Genomic DNA, 12895 nt, shown 5'->3' with positions numbered 1-12895 from the left:
TAAGTGATCTTTTCTCTTTTTGTTCTTATGAGTAGCCATATACTAAAAGAAGAAAATTATTTATGCATAGTGCATCTACATTGAAAGGACCAAGTAGTATCAAACAAGACATGATCAAACGAATTTTGACACCAATTATCTGTTCTTCTGCAACAACAAATACATATTATTCAACAAGATAATGTCCCCACGGAAGCGTATTAAATGATTTTGGTATTAAGTACCTCTTATCGTCATAAGGACTTAGAGCCGTTTTGGATTGCTCGATGCTGAATACTGAGTGTTGGTACGACCGAATACATCTTTGGCTCGCGGTTTGAATTTTGAATTCTTTAAGACATTTTTCATAGTCTTCGTACGTAATTTTATTTCGAACGACGTTATATTTCACTCCTTTTGCCTTTTTCGTTATTCCTAAATTTCCTATGTCACATTCAATTCTCTCTTTGTTTAGTTGTTTACTTTCTAGACGCTGTCTCTCTTTTTCCCTCTCCTCGTCGGTTATTTGCAGTTTAAATGTGTACATTTTTGATCTTAATCCAATAAAATGTGTAATTATTTTCCCATTTGCCTCGTCCTTCATTAATCCGGGGGTTTTTTTATTTAACCGTTCTATCTCGTATGGGTTGTTTTCGGCATAGTCGGAGGTATCAAATTTACTCGGATGCGCCTTTAAAACCTCTCTATATGCATCTGAACATTGCAATTCATAAATAAAGCTGTCTGTATCCATATAGAGCAATGAACAGTTTTTTTCTCCCATCGTTGGAAGCATAAAGTTGTAGTGAAAATCATACATACATAATTTGGATATATCGAGGATTGCTGCGCCTATATACAGGGGTTTATTAAAACATACCTCTGCTTTCTTTAGTTCAATGGCCACCAAATTTTCGCTAAAGATTGTACGACTATGAAACCGACTACTTGCAATCAGATTTTTGGCTCCGTACCTTCCATGCCATTTTTTACATAATTTTACAATACGATGACGAATTAAATTTCTTCCAAACATTTTGCGCATGAGCATACTTCTCATCACTAATATATTCATCATTCAATTCGTTATAGAAATGATCACTTGAAGGCAAAGAAGTTTCCTCTAATTTATCTGTACTGTCAATATAATCATAGTAAAATACTCCTTTACACGTTAGCAAATTGAATGTATCATCATCTAATTGACTAAATTCTCGTCTTAAAATCTTCTTTTCCGATGTATCTAAAATTGATGCCAATTCGTCGAGTGAAGCTCCCATAAATCTTAGTGAATCAATAAATCGTAATTTAATTTGATCTTGATTAATTTGTAATGTAAATTAAATGTATTTTTCTTTGTTTATGGGAAGTAAGCTCAAGTGCCCATGTTTGCAAAGATCTATAATCATGAAATGCGAGTCGTAACCATTAAAATTGTGAAATACAATGGGAACGACAAACAATTTTTTAAAGTTCAAATTACATGCTTGGTGTGCAAATCCTCGTACTTGTCCCGTAAAATGGTCGTGATCTACAACAATTGTATCTGTAGCCAAAAAGCGTTTCTCACAAATATGACACACAGTTGCTCCATTTGAGCCAGGCTTTTCGACGATAGGTACAATTGTCTTTATTTTGGAATTTACAAATGTGGAAATTTCGGACATTTCTTTTGCGAACCACTCCATGCAATTTTCACCTCTATAGCTCTTAAAATAAGATAAGCTGTCATCGTAAGCACATTTCAAATAATAACCTGCACTAAAAGGTACATTTTCTGATATTTTGCTGTTTTACTCACTGTGACATTGGAATTCGTAAAATTATGTAATTGACATTCAAAATCGGCATAAACTATAAACGGAGTTGTTTGTTTGTATGTAAAATTGCGAAAAGCCACATGGTCATATTTAGGAACAGTAATTTTGCATTTATTCACATCTGAACACATTTCTTCGTGCTCTGCTAGTTTGCTGTCACTGCTAAAATAGTTTAAACAACGATCGCAAATATATTTTTTATTGTGGTGCTTGTTTACTTGTGACCTCACTAATTTTCCTAAATCTTTAATCCAACAATAATGAAGGTGTATTTCAGTCTGATCGTCATCTTCTGGAAGAACAACGTAATCGTTTAATTTAGGAAAATATTTATCTTGTACAAGAAGCAAATTCACATGCTTTTCCATCTTTTGCGGTTTCAGTCTGGCAGGTACTACTTCGTAAAATTGTTTGTCGGTAACTACGTTTAATTCTAATACAAAAACATAACTGATATGGCGTTTAATTTTTCGAATTTTGAAATTTGGTTTAATGGCATTGGGCTTTCTAATTTATCCGTTTGCAAAATAGTAGAATAATGTGGATATTTTGATACCCTCTGTGGATTTGTAGTAACAGGACACAAAGCGCTAACTATTGACCAATAAAAGCATGCCTGATCGAAATTATGCACATTAATGCACGCTCGTTTTTTCTGAATCTCTATTGGTAATTCAATGAAGGATGAGCCGTTTCCTATTTCCACTTTATTAATATTAACCTCCAATGAAATTACTTTAGATAGAGCGGCCCCCGAATCTTTTTCAGCAAATTCAGACAACTTTGTAAAAATTTTATCTTTAACGTATTCAACAAACCAAAGATGTAAATCGGTCGATGTATCTATAACAGCATTTTTCGTATTGAAATATTTTAAATCTAAACTTTCACTATCACTCGATTTTTTAATAAATTCACCACAAAATGCAGTATTGACTTTAAGTGTTCTATTTGTTTTCAATATAATTTTAATTTTTCTACTAAAAACTGTAAATGCATCATCCAAAAACATTCCTACATCCTTATGACATAAATTTACTATTACCCCGGTTTTAATTCGACTAGCGAAACACGAAATGATATTTTCCCATTTAACTCTATTGCGTAATTTTGAACTAAGCCCCAACCCAACGTACTTATTATTAAACTTTAAAATAATTTGCCTAAAATGCTTAAAATGTCCTATGTAAGTTTGCAATTTTCTAACTGTTCCTACGGATAGTTTACTGTTTTTATTTACATTACTACATCTCCAAATTTGACTATTTAACCGTCTTGTCCAAACTTTACGATCCCTTTCAGTGAATTTATCAAAAATTATTTTACGAAGCTTTTTAATAATGTGCATCAAATCATCAGACTGTTTAATTATTTGTTTATGCATGGCTACTCACACACAAAATAAGAAGAAAAAATCACTTACCGTTTTTTCTTTATTCTATTATTTCAAATTTTGCTGCTGGATGAACACCTCCAGTGTTGACTAGTCCTCAGAATACGATGGAATACTTCTTAGTTGCGAAGTCTGAGATGAATGCAGAGAGATAAATTTAGCATTTACCAGCTTGGCGGCTAGAATTTTCTTCGGTTCGTCTATGGGCACTTGGTTTAATTTTATTGCAGGTTTTTGTTCTGCAACCAAAGAAACTGCGTTTATTTTTGATAGATCCGTCTACAATAATAATAAAAAACTATAGTTTTTCTGCTTAACATGAATGGAGAGAAGCATTACATACTTTGGAATAGAGAAGAACCATATATTACAAGAAATCGAAATACGAAAAGAAGAGAACACTTCTTATAAAAACAAACTAGCGGTCGTGAAATGTTTTAGAGCAACCACGATAAAATGGGCATAATAAATACAAAAAGTATACATTTTTCATAAAATAATGCATGAAATACCAACAAAGATGTACAATTCTCATAAAATACATTGATAAAAAGGGCGTAATAAATACATAAAAATATAAAAAGAAAAAAAAACGCTTACCTTTATCAAATATGTAAGTCACTGCACAACGTACTAATACTGCGAAATTGTTGTAGTAAGTTTCAGATGCACACTGTGATAACGTATCCGCTCCTCGGTCTTTTAAAGGTCCGAACTGCACATCATTCCACGCGAGCCCAAGTTGCGTCAACCTAATGCGCGTACGGTTACATCGATAGATCCGTTACAAAGATAAGCGATGTACAATGTTCTGAAAATGTTATATTTTTCTGGTTTTATTAGTAAAAACCCCATGATAAAATATTTCATGCAAAATTAAGAATGCGGTTTTTATCAATTTTTAAACTTCTAAATGTGCTTACCACTATCATCATACATTTTACAAAATGTAGCAACTGTGGTTTTTTTTTCCGGCGTTTCGAAATGAAAAATAAATTTTGTTATCAGATAATTACGTGTTTTGAATTATGCGGGGTCACGTTATCATGAGGGTTCATCCGGTTTGCTAACAAATGCACTATTTTAAACATATTTTATATTTCTGTACAAATTCCAAGTCTGTGATTATTAATTAATTTATACAAATATTATATTTTTTTAGGACAAGAATTGTTATGTCTTTGAATTTAGTAATTATCTATATGGTCAGTATACACTAATATTGGTTTCACATTTCTTCTTCTTTATGTACCCCTCTCCGTTGCCAGGTTAGCTATTAACATGGCAATTCTGATCTTGCTTTCGGAACTTCTGAATACCTCGACCGATGTGAACCCTATCCATTTTCAAGGATTTTGGACCCATAAGTGTCTTCTCTTGCCTAACCCTCCCTTAGTGTCTATTTTTATCCTAAATAATTAATTGCAGTATACGATATTTATCGTGTCTCAATAGACTTAGGTATTCAAGTGTTCTTTGTTTAATTGTGTTCATGATTTCTTTATCTTTTCCGATTCTATAGATTACCTCTATGTTAGTACCATGTTCAGTCTAGGATATACGAAAAATGCGTCGGTACACCCGCATCTCGAATTTTTCGTGAGCGTCTCAGTCAGCGTCTAGGCCTCCACATTTCTAGATAAATTTTATAAAAATATAATTTATATTAGTACAAGAGAATTGGGAATTTGACGTTGGTTCGTTTTATGATGTTTTTAGCCATAAATAATGATCGTATCGCACTTGGTCGGTAATTTTCGTAATATACATGAAAAGACCTTTCTAATGGTATACTGCACGGAGCACTTGGTGCAAAATTGAGCGAGTTAGGGTTTGCTAGAGATCAAACTGCGATAAGAGATTTTTCTATGCCAATGGTTTTGTTTTAATGTTAATAACAATAAATAAGCATTTATAGTTCCACCAAGTTATCACAACGGCCGTTATGACACCTTACCATATATCTTTTGAACGGATAAGCGGAAATCGACGTATGACCCATCAAATTAAAGGATTTTGAATGATGAATTACATTGTGATGTATGATTTAATAAAATTCTATGTATAGGATCTCTTTGACACCCTATCATTTATTATTAGCATTAATATTGTCGAATCTTATCATATGACACCTCAAATTACAGGATTTCGAATGACGAAATACGTTTTCTGACGTCACAAGCTATCGGCTAACGTCCAAATGGCTCACTGACTATATCCTATGTAGAATGTCACGTTTTATGTCAAGCGACGTCTTGCGTTGTCACATAACTGTCACGTTCTGCGTCGAGTGTCACGTCATTTCACGTTCTGCGTCGAATGTCACGTTCTACGTCAGATATCACGTTTTCTTAGGCACTGTACGGAAAAGAAGAAGAAGAATGTTCCTACTGAACGTTGACATGGCTTCTGTGTCACCAACGCTTTCATTTGACACCTCATACGTCAAAATCAGGCCAATAGCAACGAAGATACGTTTTAGCGCCCATTTGGCAATGCTGCCATCTTTGTTTTTTTTTGTGTCAAAGTATTCCCCGTCTCCTCCCCGTTCCAACGAGCCCTCGTACGTCACGATCGGACCAATAGAAACGAAAATACCTAATAATGCCCTTTCGGCATGCTCCGATGCGCACGGCACATACTGCGTTCAACCCCATTTTTCATCCCCTTTCCAACGAGCCCTCGTACGTCATCCTACGTTAAGCCGTTTGGAACTTACGACCGGGGGTTGCGATTTTAGGGGTTGAGATTTAGGGGTTGTGCTCAAAGACCCGTAGTCTATCTACTCTCCCCGTTTAATATGTTCTAAGTATTGTAATTTTCTCGTTTTAATAGTCAATCCTGTCCAGTACTTTAAGATTTTCAACGTCCTACTATATTCCCACATCTTAAATGCCACTAGCTTACTCATGCATTGCTTATTTAGCGCCCATGCCTCACCCGGCTAGCCTAACCGATTATCCATGTTGCACTTCGAAAAAATAAAGATTGTAGTTTTTCTTTATTATTTGTTGATAGTGAAGAGTTGAAGAGACAGTGTCTAAACTCTACGCACGTTTCAAAATACTAATAATATATTAATACCAAATGTTGCTTTTAAATAACGAAATCTACGACACATGATTTCTGCTGACTTTATAGGGTCGCGCAAGAGATTTACCGAATGTTAACTCACGTTTTGCTTTTTTGAAATTGAATTAAATCACGCAATGTTTTGGTTATTAAGATGTTATTCCCAAGTTTTATCTTTTAATAGTTAAATGAAATGCCCCAAGTTGGGGTATCTGCATTGTAAAAAAATGACGTGCACCCTATTCTCCATGCTATGGCATGCTGGACGAGCCTTAGAGTCTGTAGGCAACACCCCGAGGTATGAGCGGGAATGCAAAGTGTATTAATACTCATGCGCTTATGGAACTTACCTGGAGCATCAGAAAGGCCTTCACATTTTACTCTTTTTCAACTTGTCTTGAGTGAAATGTCTTTAATCTTTCCTATCAGCCTCTCTTAGCTAACTCTTGTTTCTTTCGACCCTGAATGGCTATTAGATTTCTAGAAGTCTATACCAAAAAACGAAGAGCTCATAACCTGATGAATGCAACGTTTAAAGGTAGACATCCTTGGATGTACTGAAGTTCGATGGCCTAACAGCGACAGCGGTAATCGACAACTACGTGTTTTATTACTCTGGAGATAACACTCTAGAGGAGGAAATACAAGAAGAAAAACGAACAACAATACAAAAACGTAAATAAAACAAAAAAATCAAAGAAGCGAGTGAAGTGTTGCTACAGAAAAATGTGCAGAAATAAAAAGATTGGAAAAACAACAGGACAGCTTTAACATATAAAGAAAAATTAAAGTAACAGCATGCATTTAAAAAAAAAACAGGTATTAGAAACATACTGGACAAAAACAACAAATTAATTGAAAGAGCAGGGAAAATAAATAGATGGGAATAATATATAAAAGAGCTATTTGAAGAAGACGCAAGAATGGAGGCAATAGAATCGAAGAAGTAGAAATAGACCTATAATTACTAAACGGGAAATTGAAAAAGCAGCACTAAAACATAAAAAATGATAAAGCCACGAGACCGGATAAAATACCTATAGAAATCTTAAGACTACTAACAGAGAACCACATTGATATATTAGTAGAACTATTCAATGAAATTTACTATACCGGCGTAATTCCGAAAGAATGGCTAATATCTGAGTTCATCCCAATACCCAAAAAACTCAATGCAATGAAATGTGAAAAATATAGAATCATCAGCCTGATGAACCATATTTTAAAAGTCTTCTTGCGAGTGATATATAAACGTGTCTACAAAAAAATAGACGATAGAACAACAGGAAACCAACTGGGATTTAGAAAAGGCTTAGGCAGTAGAGAATCATTATTTACTAGACAAACACTCATAGAACGGTCTCGAGATGTCAACTGTGACGTTTTCATATGTCTAGTTGACTTTGAGAAAGCCTTTGATAAAATACAACACAGAAGGCTTGCAAACATATTATGGATCAGAGAAATAGATGATCAGAATGTGAGAATCATTACTATCCCGATATCAGAAAGCCATAATACGAGTAAACTAACAAAAATATAAAGAGATACCTATAAGAGGAGTACGACAAGGATGTGTACTATCTCCTCTATTTTTTAATATGGGCTTAGAAGAGATTTTTAAAGAGGCACTAGAAGACATCAATGAAGGCATATCAGTTAACGGAACACTAGTGAATAATTTCAGATGTGTAGACGATACAATACTTGCGGGCAGCAGAGACGAGCTGCAAATTTTGCAAAAATCATGATTGTCAGTAAGAACAAGGTTGAAGAGGAAAAAATCTACTTTGACCCTTAACGAGCAATCTTTTATTTGAAGTAAAATATTCAAATTTTGACATCCCATTTATTAAATATACATTAAGCAATACAAAAAAAATTATAAATTTTTATACACGTTTGCAAAAAGCAGTATTTATCTTGTGGGATACATTGCCCATAGTACACACAAAGATGCTTATAGAGATGACTTTGTTCAAAGGGATATGCAATGAATATTCTCTTGAGAGGGTTGAAAATTGCAAACTAATAATTATGTTCAAAAAACTAAAAAAGCATTTATCCTCAATCCAGAATTTTTTTATGGTCATCACATCTGCTATAATACTGTAGCGTATGTTGATTGACCAGTAGTCTTCGATTGATGGCATCCTTATTATACCCATTAAAATTTCTACTCCATGTTTTAATTTCTGATAAAGTATTGATTGATGTTTCGGTTGTAAAAGTATAGTAGAGATTCGTTTGTTCTGCAATATATAATAGAATATAATATATAATAAAATAGAAATAATATAATAGAATAATCCCAAAACGTTTAAAAATATTGCAAAGGTATAAGTAGATTAGGTGGTGGAGTTTTATAATCACTTTCGATGGGATTTTGTTGCGTTGAAATTCTTCTTCCACCCAATTGTAGTTGCTCCCCTCTTTTTTTCTATTTTTTGGTAACTTTCCTTCAGATTTGAAATTCTATTGGATAATGGTATCTCATCATCTTCATTTTGATGTTGCTCGATTGTTTCGGTAGGAGTAGAGAAGGTAAGACCTTTTTTCTATAAAAACGCCACATGGGACCGTAAGAAGCTGTAAAGAAAGTTATATAAGATTTGGATTTCCCGTACATTTTTATGGGCGTTGTATCTCGAGGGATACAAACAAGTGTAAACAAGTTGTTGGTACCTACTTTATACAAATTATAACTATAAAATAAAGATTTACTATCATTTTGCTTCTGACTTTTCAAACTAAAGAAAAACCATTTTTCTGAGTAGAAGGCCTTTTATTGCTTTGCAAAACTTGTCTCCATTTTGTCGACCGTATAACTACACAGCTAAAAACACACTGACAAATAATGGATTTCCCTACCCGTTACCATACCGTATAATACGTTGGTCTGCTTGTGTATCTCACAGTACATAATGCTAGATTTGCCGCAAATTTAATGAATTTCTCGTAAACATTTTTATATATCAATGTATCTCATAGGATACAATTCCCTATTAATAAAAGGTTAAAGGAAAAGCTTAGAAAAAATATCCAGATACAATCTTGGGATGTGAGCTAAATGAACAATGAGATAGTCAGAAGCGCTTTCAATAAGATAAAAACAGTATTATGCAATGGAGATTCTCTGCCCTATTATATGGAGTTAAAGCCTGGAAAATTACGGATGCAGCTGAAAAAGGAATTGCCAACTTTAAGGTGTTATCGAAGAATATGGAAAATGTCATGGACAAAACACGGAAACATTAAGAAAGATGAAAAAAGAAAAAAAATACTCAACACTATGAAGGAAAGCAAAATGAGCTACTTTGATCACATACTAAGAAAAAAAAATATGAGTTGATGCGATTGGTTATAGAAGGGAAAGTGGAAGGAAAAGGAGGACCGGAGAGACGACGCACGTCCTGGATGAAAAATTTAAAGCAGTGGAGTGTAACAACAACAATAGAACTGCTGCAGACAGGGTAAAATGGGCCGTGATGATCGCCATTCGCCAATATCCTTAAAGGATAACGCACATGAAGAAGAAGAAGAATGCCCTATATATTCAAAAAAATCCCGTATGGGATACCCTACATCTTACCGGGAACATGAAAAGATGAAAGGAAATGCTAAAAGCCTTACATAATTATCTTTCAAACGAAAAAGAACTTACAATGGTAATTAATATTATTTCTTAGTACTAAATAATAGTTCCCTTTTTATTTTCTTTACACAATTAACTACTCTTATATGTCACAACAAAGTTTTGTCATTACAACCTTTTTATCGTTTTTGTTTAGAATATTTTAGAGTGTTTTCTCCTCAATGGCGCTATATGGACATGGACCTGAAAACAAAGCGTTTAGTTTTGAATTCGACTCGTGACTAATATTTTGTTTCCGGGTTTATATGTCACTTTACCCATTTTGGCATCATATTTATGCTTTCTTTCTAATGTGCTTTGACCATGTTAATATTTCTCTGGCCCCTTTAGTGGCTACTTGTAATCTGTATTTAAGTTCTAGGACATAATCATCAAAGTTGTACAGAGGTTCCATTGTGTTTTGTACATTTGTAGGCAGTCTACTGGTTTTTCCGAACACTAACTCGACTTGTGAGTAACCTGTTGCTGAGTGCACCGAAATGTTGGATTAAAACCAGAAAAATTATACCCACTTTCTCTAATTTGTCGGAAATTTTGACAGTTGGATCCTAAGATACGCATTTAAATGCTTTATTTGCAGCAATGCGCAGGTCTCCAGATATATATCTGTTCCCATTGTCTTCCATCTCAAATGGGCCTACTAGATCTATAAATCTTATGTAAAATGCGCTGGTGGCTGTCGATTAGATAGTCGGTTCTTTAGTCATGATTGAGTCAAATGATATCAGAAATAGTTTTTTTTATGTTTTTATAATTCCTCTATTTATTCCTGCTTGCGCATCCGTAGGTAACATGTGTAAATCGTTAATTATAATTCTTCTTAACTTCCAATCTGCTATGTTCTGTTTATCTTGTACTATACCTACATATTTTTTGAGAACATTTAACATTTGAGAATCCTTTTGTATTTCATCAATAATTGGCTGAGTCTTATCATTTTTTACTATTACTAGTTTTTATAGCATATGCTACAGGCTTGTCACTACTCTTCGAAAGAGTAGCTCCTAGTGCGATCCCTGAAGCACCCATCCTTAGAATAAACCCGTGTGGGATACTCCACACTCTATACCATATAACAAGAAGACTGAGAAAACATAGCATAAGCATACGTATTTTCAGTTTTAGGCTTAGATTTCGACTACATAGTATTTATTTCATGTTGTTAAACATTTTTTTCTGGGTAATTGTAATTTTGTACTCGTTTTATTCGTTCATGTCTCACATATAAATTGATATGTTTCTTTGTAATTATTATAAATTTGGTTTTCTTTGTATTCAGTGATAGACCAAATTCTTCACTTGCTTCTACTATTTTACCCAGTGATCGCTGTAGGTCAACGATATTTTCGGCAATGTCTTTGTTTACGTCTAAGCATCGTTGTGTTAAGGTATTAAAAGTTGTGTTAAAATGCATATTTGGTTTCTATTTTGTTTCTAAAGCCAAATTGTGTATGCATTCTGAGGTCAACTTCTTACAGGACTGCTTCCTGAACGAATTACAGGAATATGCATGAGTTAAAAGAAATGACTAGAGACAGACATCTTTGGGAGAAGGACAATATACAGACATGATAATGACGTGCAACGGTAAGTAAATTAGATGAAGTATACATCAGGATGACCACTATACTGCCTCCGGGGGATCAGGACTGAAGAGAGAGAATCGGTTTTAGTCTCTTCCGAGTAATTTTTCATATAATTTCGATATGCCAGGTAATACTAAAATAGGCCTATATGAAGAAGCTTCTGTAGTTTTCCTAGTTTTAGTATTATTATGATTTCTGCTACCCTCCATATCTTTGTTACGTACCTTAGTCTAAAGGATATATTCATAAGATGTGTTAGTTTTATTATAGCTTTCCTTGGAAGTTGCTTTAACACTTCTTCAGTGATGAGATCAAATTCAGGAGCTTTCTTTTGGGTTTATATTTTCTTTTATTTCCATATACACTTCTTTTGAAGTTACAGGTCCAATCTTCATTTCATTTTGTTCAGGGAGTTCCCAGTTTAGTATTTAATATTTTTAATTTGGTTCAGAGCATTTTATAGGTGATCTGTTAGACTGTTAGTCTTTCGTTGTTGCTTCTTGCCCAGCTACCATTAGTATTTGTATTCGGTGGATTCTTTAAAATTTGCCTTTTTAATCGTTTGGTAGCCTTCCACAGTGAGTACTCAGTAGTACTATTGTTTGACTGTGCACTTAGTTAGATGCTAACCGACTCATCTTAAATTGTTATGTGGCATTATCTAGTTTACTCCACTGGTGCTCTAGACTCACACAATGTTGCCATTTGGGTCTTAAGTTTTCTTTTTCCATTATTATTTTCCTGGTTTCTTTTGGGTATTTATTTCCTTTTATTTTTACATTTTTCGTGCTGTTTTCCAAGCAACTTATACGTTTTTAAAGAGTAATTCTACTTTTGCCTCTAATTGAAAAACGCTCCTTAATGGAACTGTTAATCTTGTCTTCAAGGTATATCTGGAAACTTTTTCAATCAGTAACTAACTAGGCTTTCTTTTTTGATCATCCATTATTAGTTTTGATCAGATTCAATCCCGTGTCGATTTGTTCATAAAATTTTTCGGTTGAGTTTACCGAAAGTACAAGCTGAATATAGCCGCAAATGTCAAAAATATTTGGGTTTGGCAGTGTTGGGATGTTTTTATTATGCATATGTTGTATGCTTCAAATATAAAGAGAGAAAAGTACAGTTTTATTATACTATTTTATGAATTCTGCAATTTTTAATATATATGAAGCTATAACGAGTAAATATTTGTCTCTTTCTAGATTAATTGCAAACATCTGTTGCAATCTGGCAACTGCTGATTTGACGATTGCCAAATCTATCCGCTAGTATATCAAAGGGTAATTGCCAAAAAAAAATTTCTAATAATTAACTGCAATTAATCTCCAAAGAAACAAATATTTTCAGTTAAATAAATCAAAAAATCAGTTTTTCTTTTTATATTTGA

This window comes from Diabrotica undecimpunctata, chromosome 3 (assembly GCF_040954645.1).
Source record: "Diabrotica undecimpunctata isolate CICGRU chromosome 3, icDiaUnde3, whole genome shotgun sequence".
Lineage (NCBI taxonomy): Eukaryota > Metazoa > Arthropoda > Insecta > Coleoptera > Chrysomelidae > Diabrotica > Diabrotica undecimpunctata.
Note: the sequence above shows the minus strand (reverse complement) of the source record.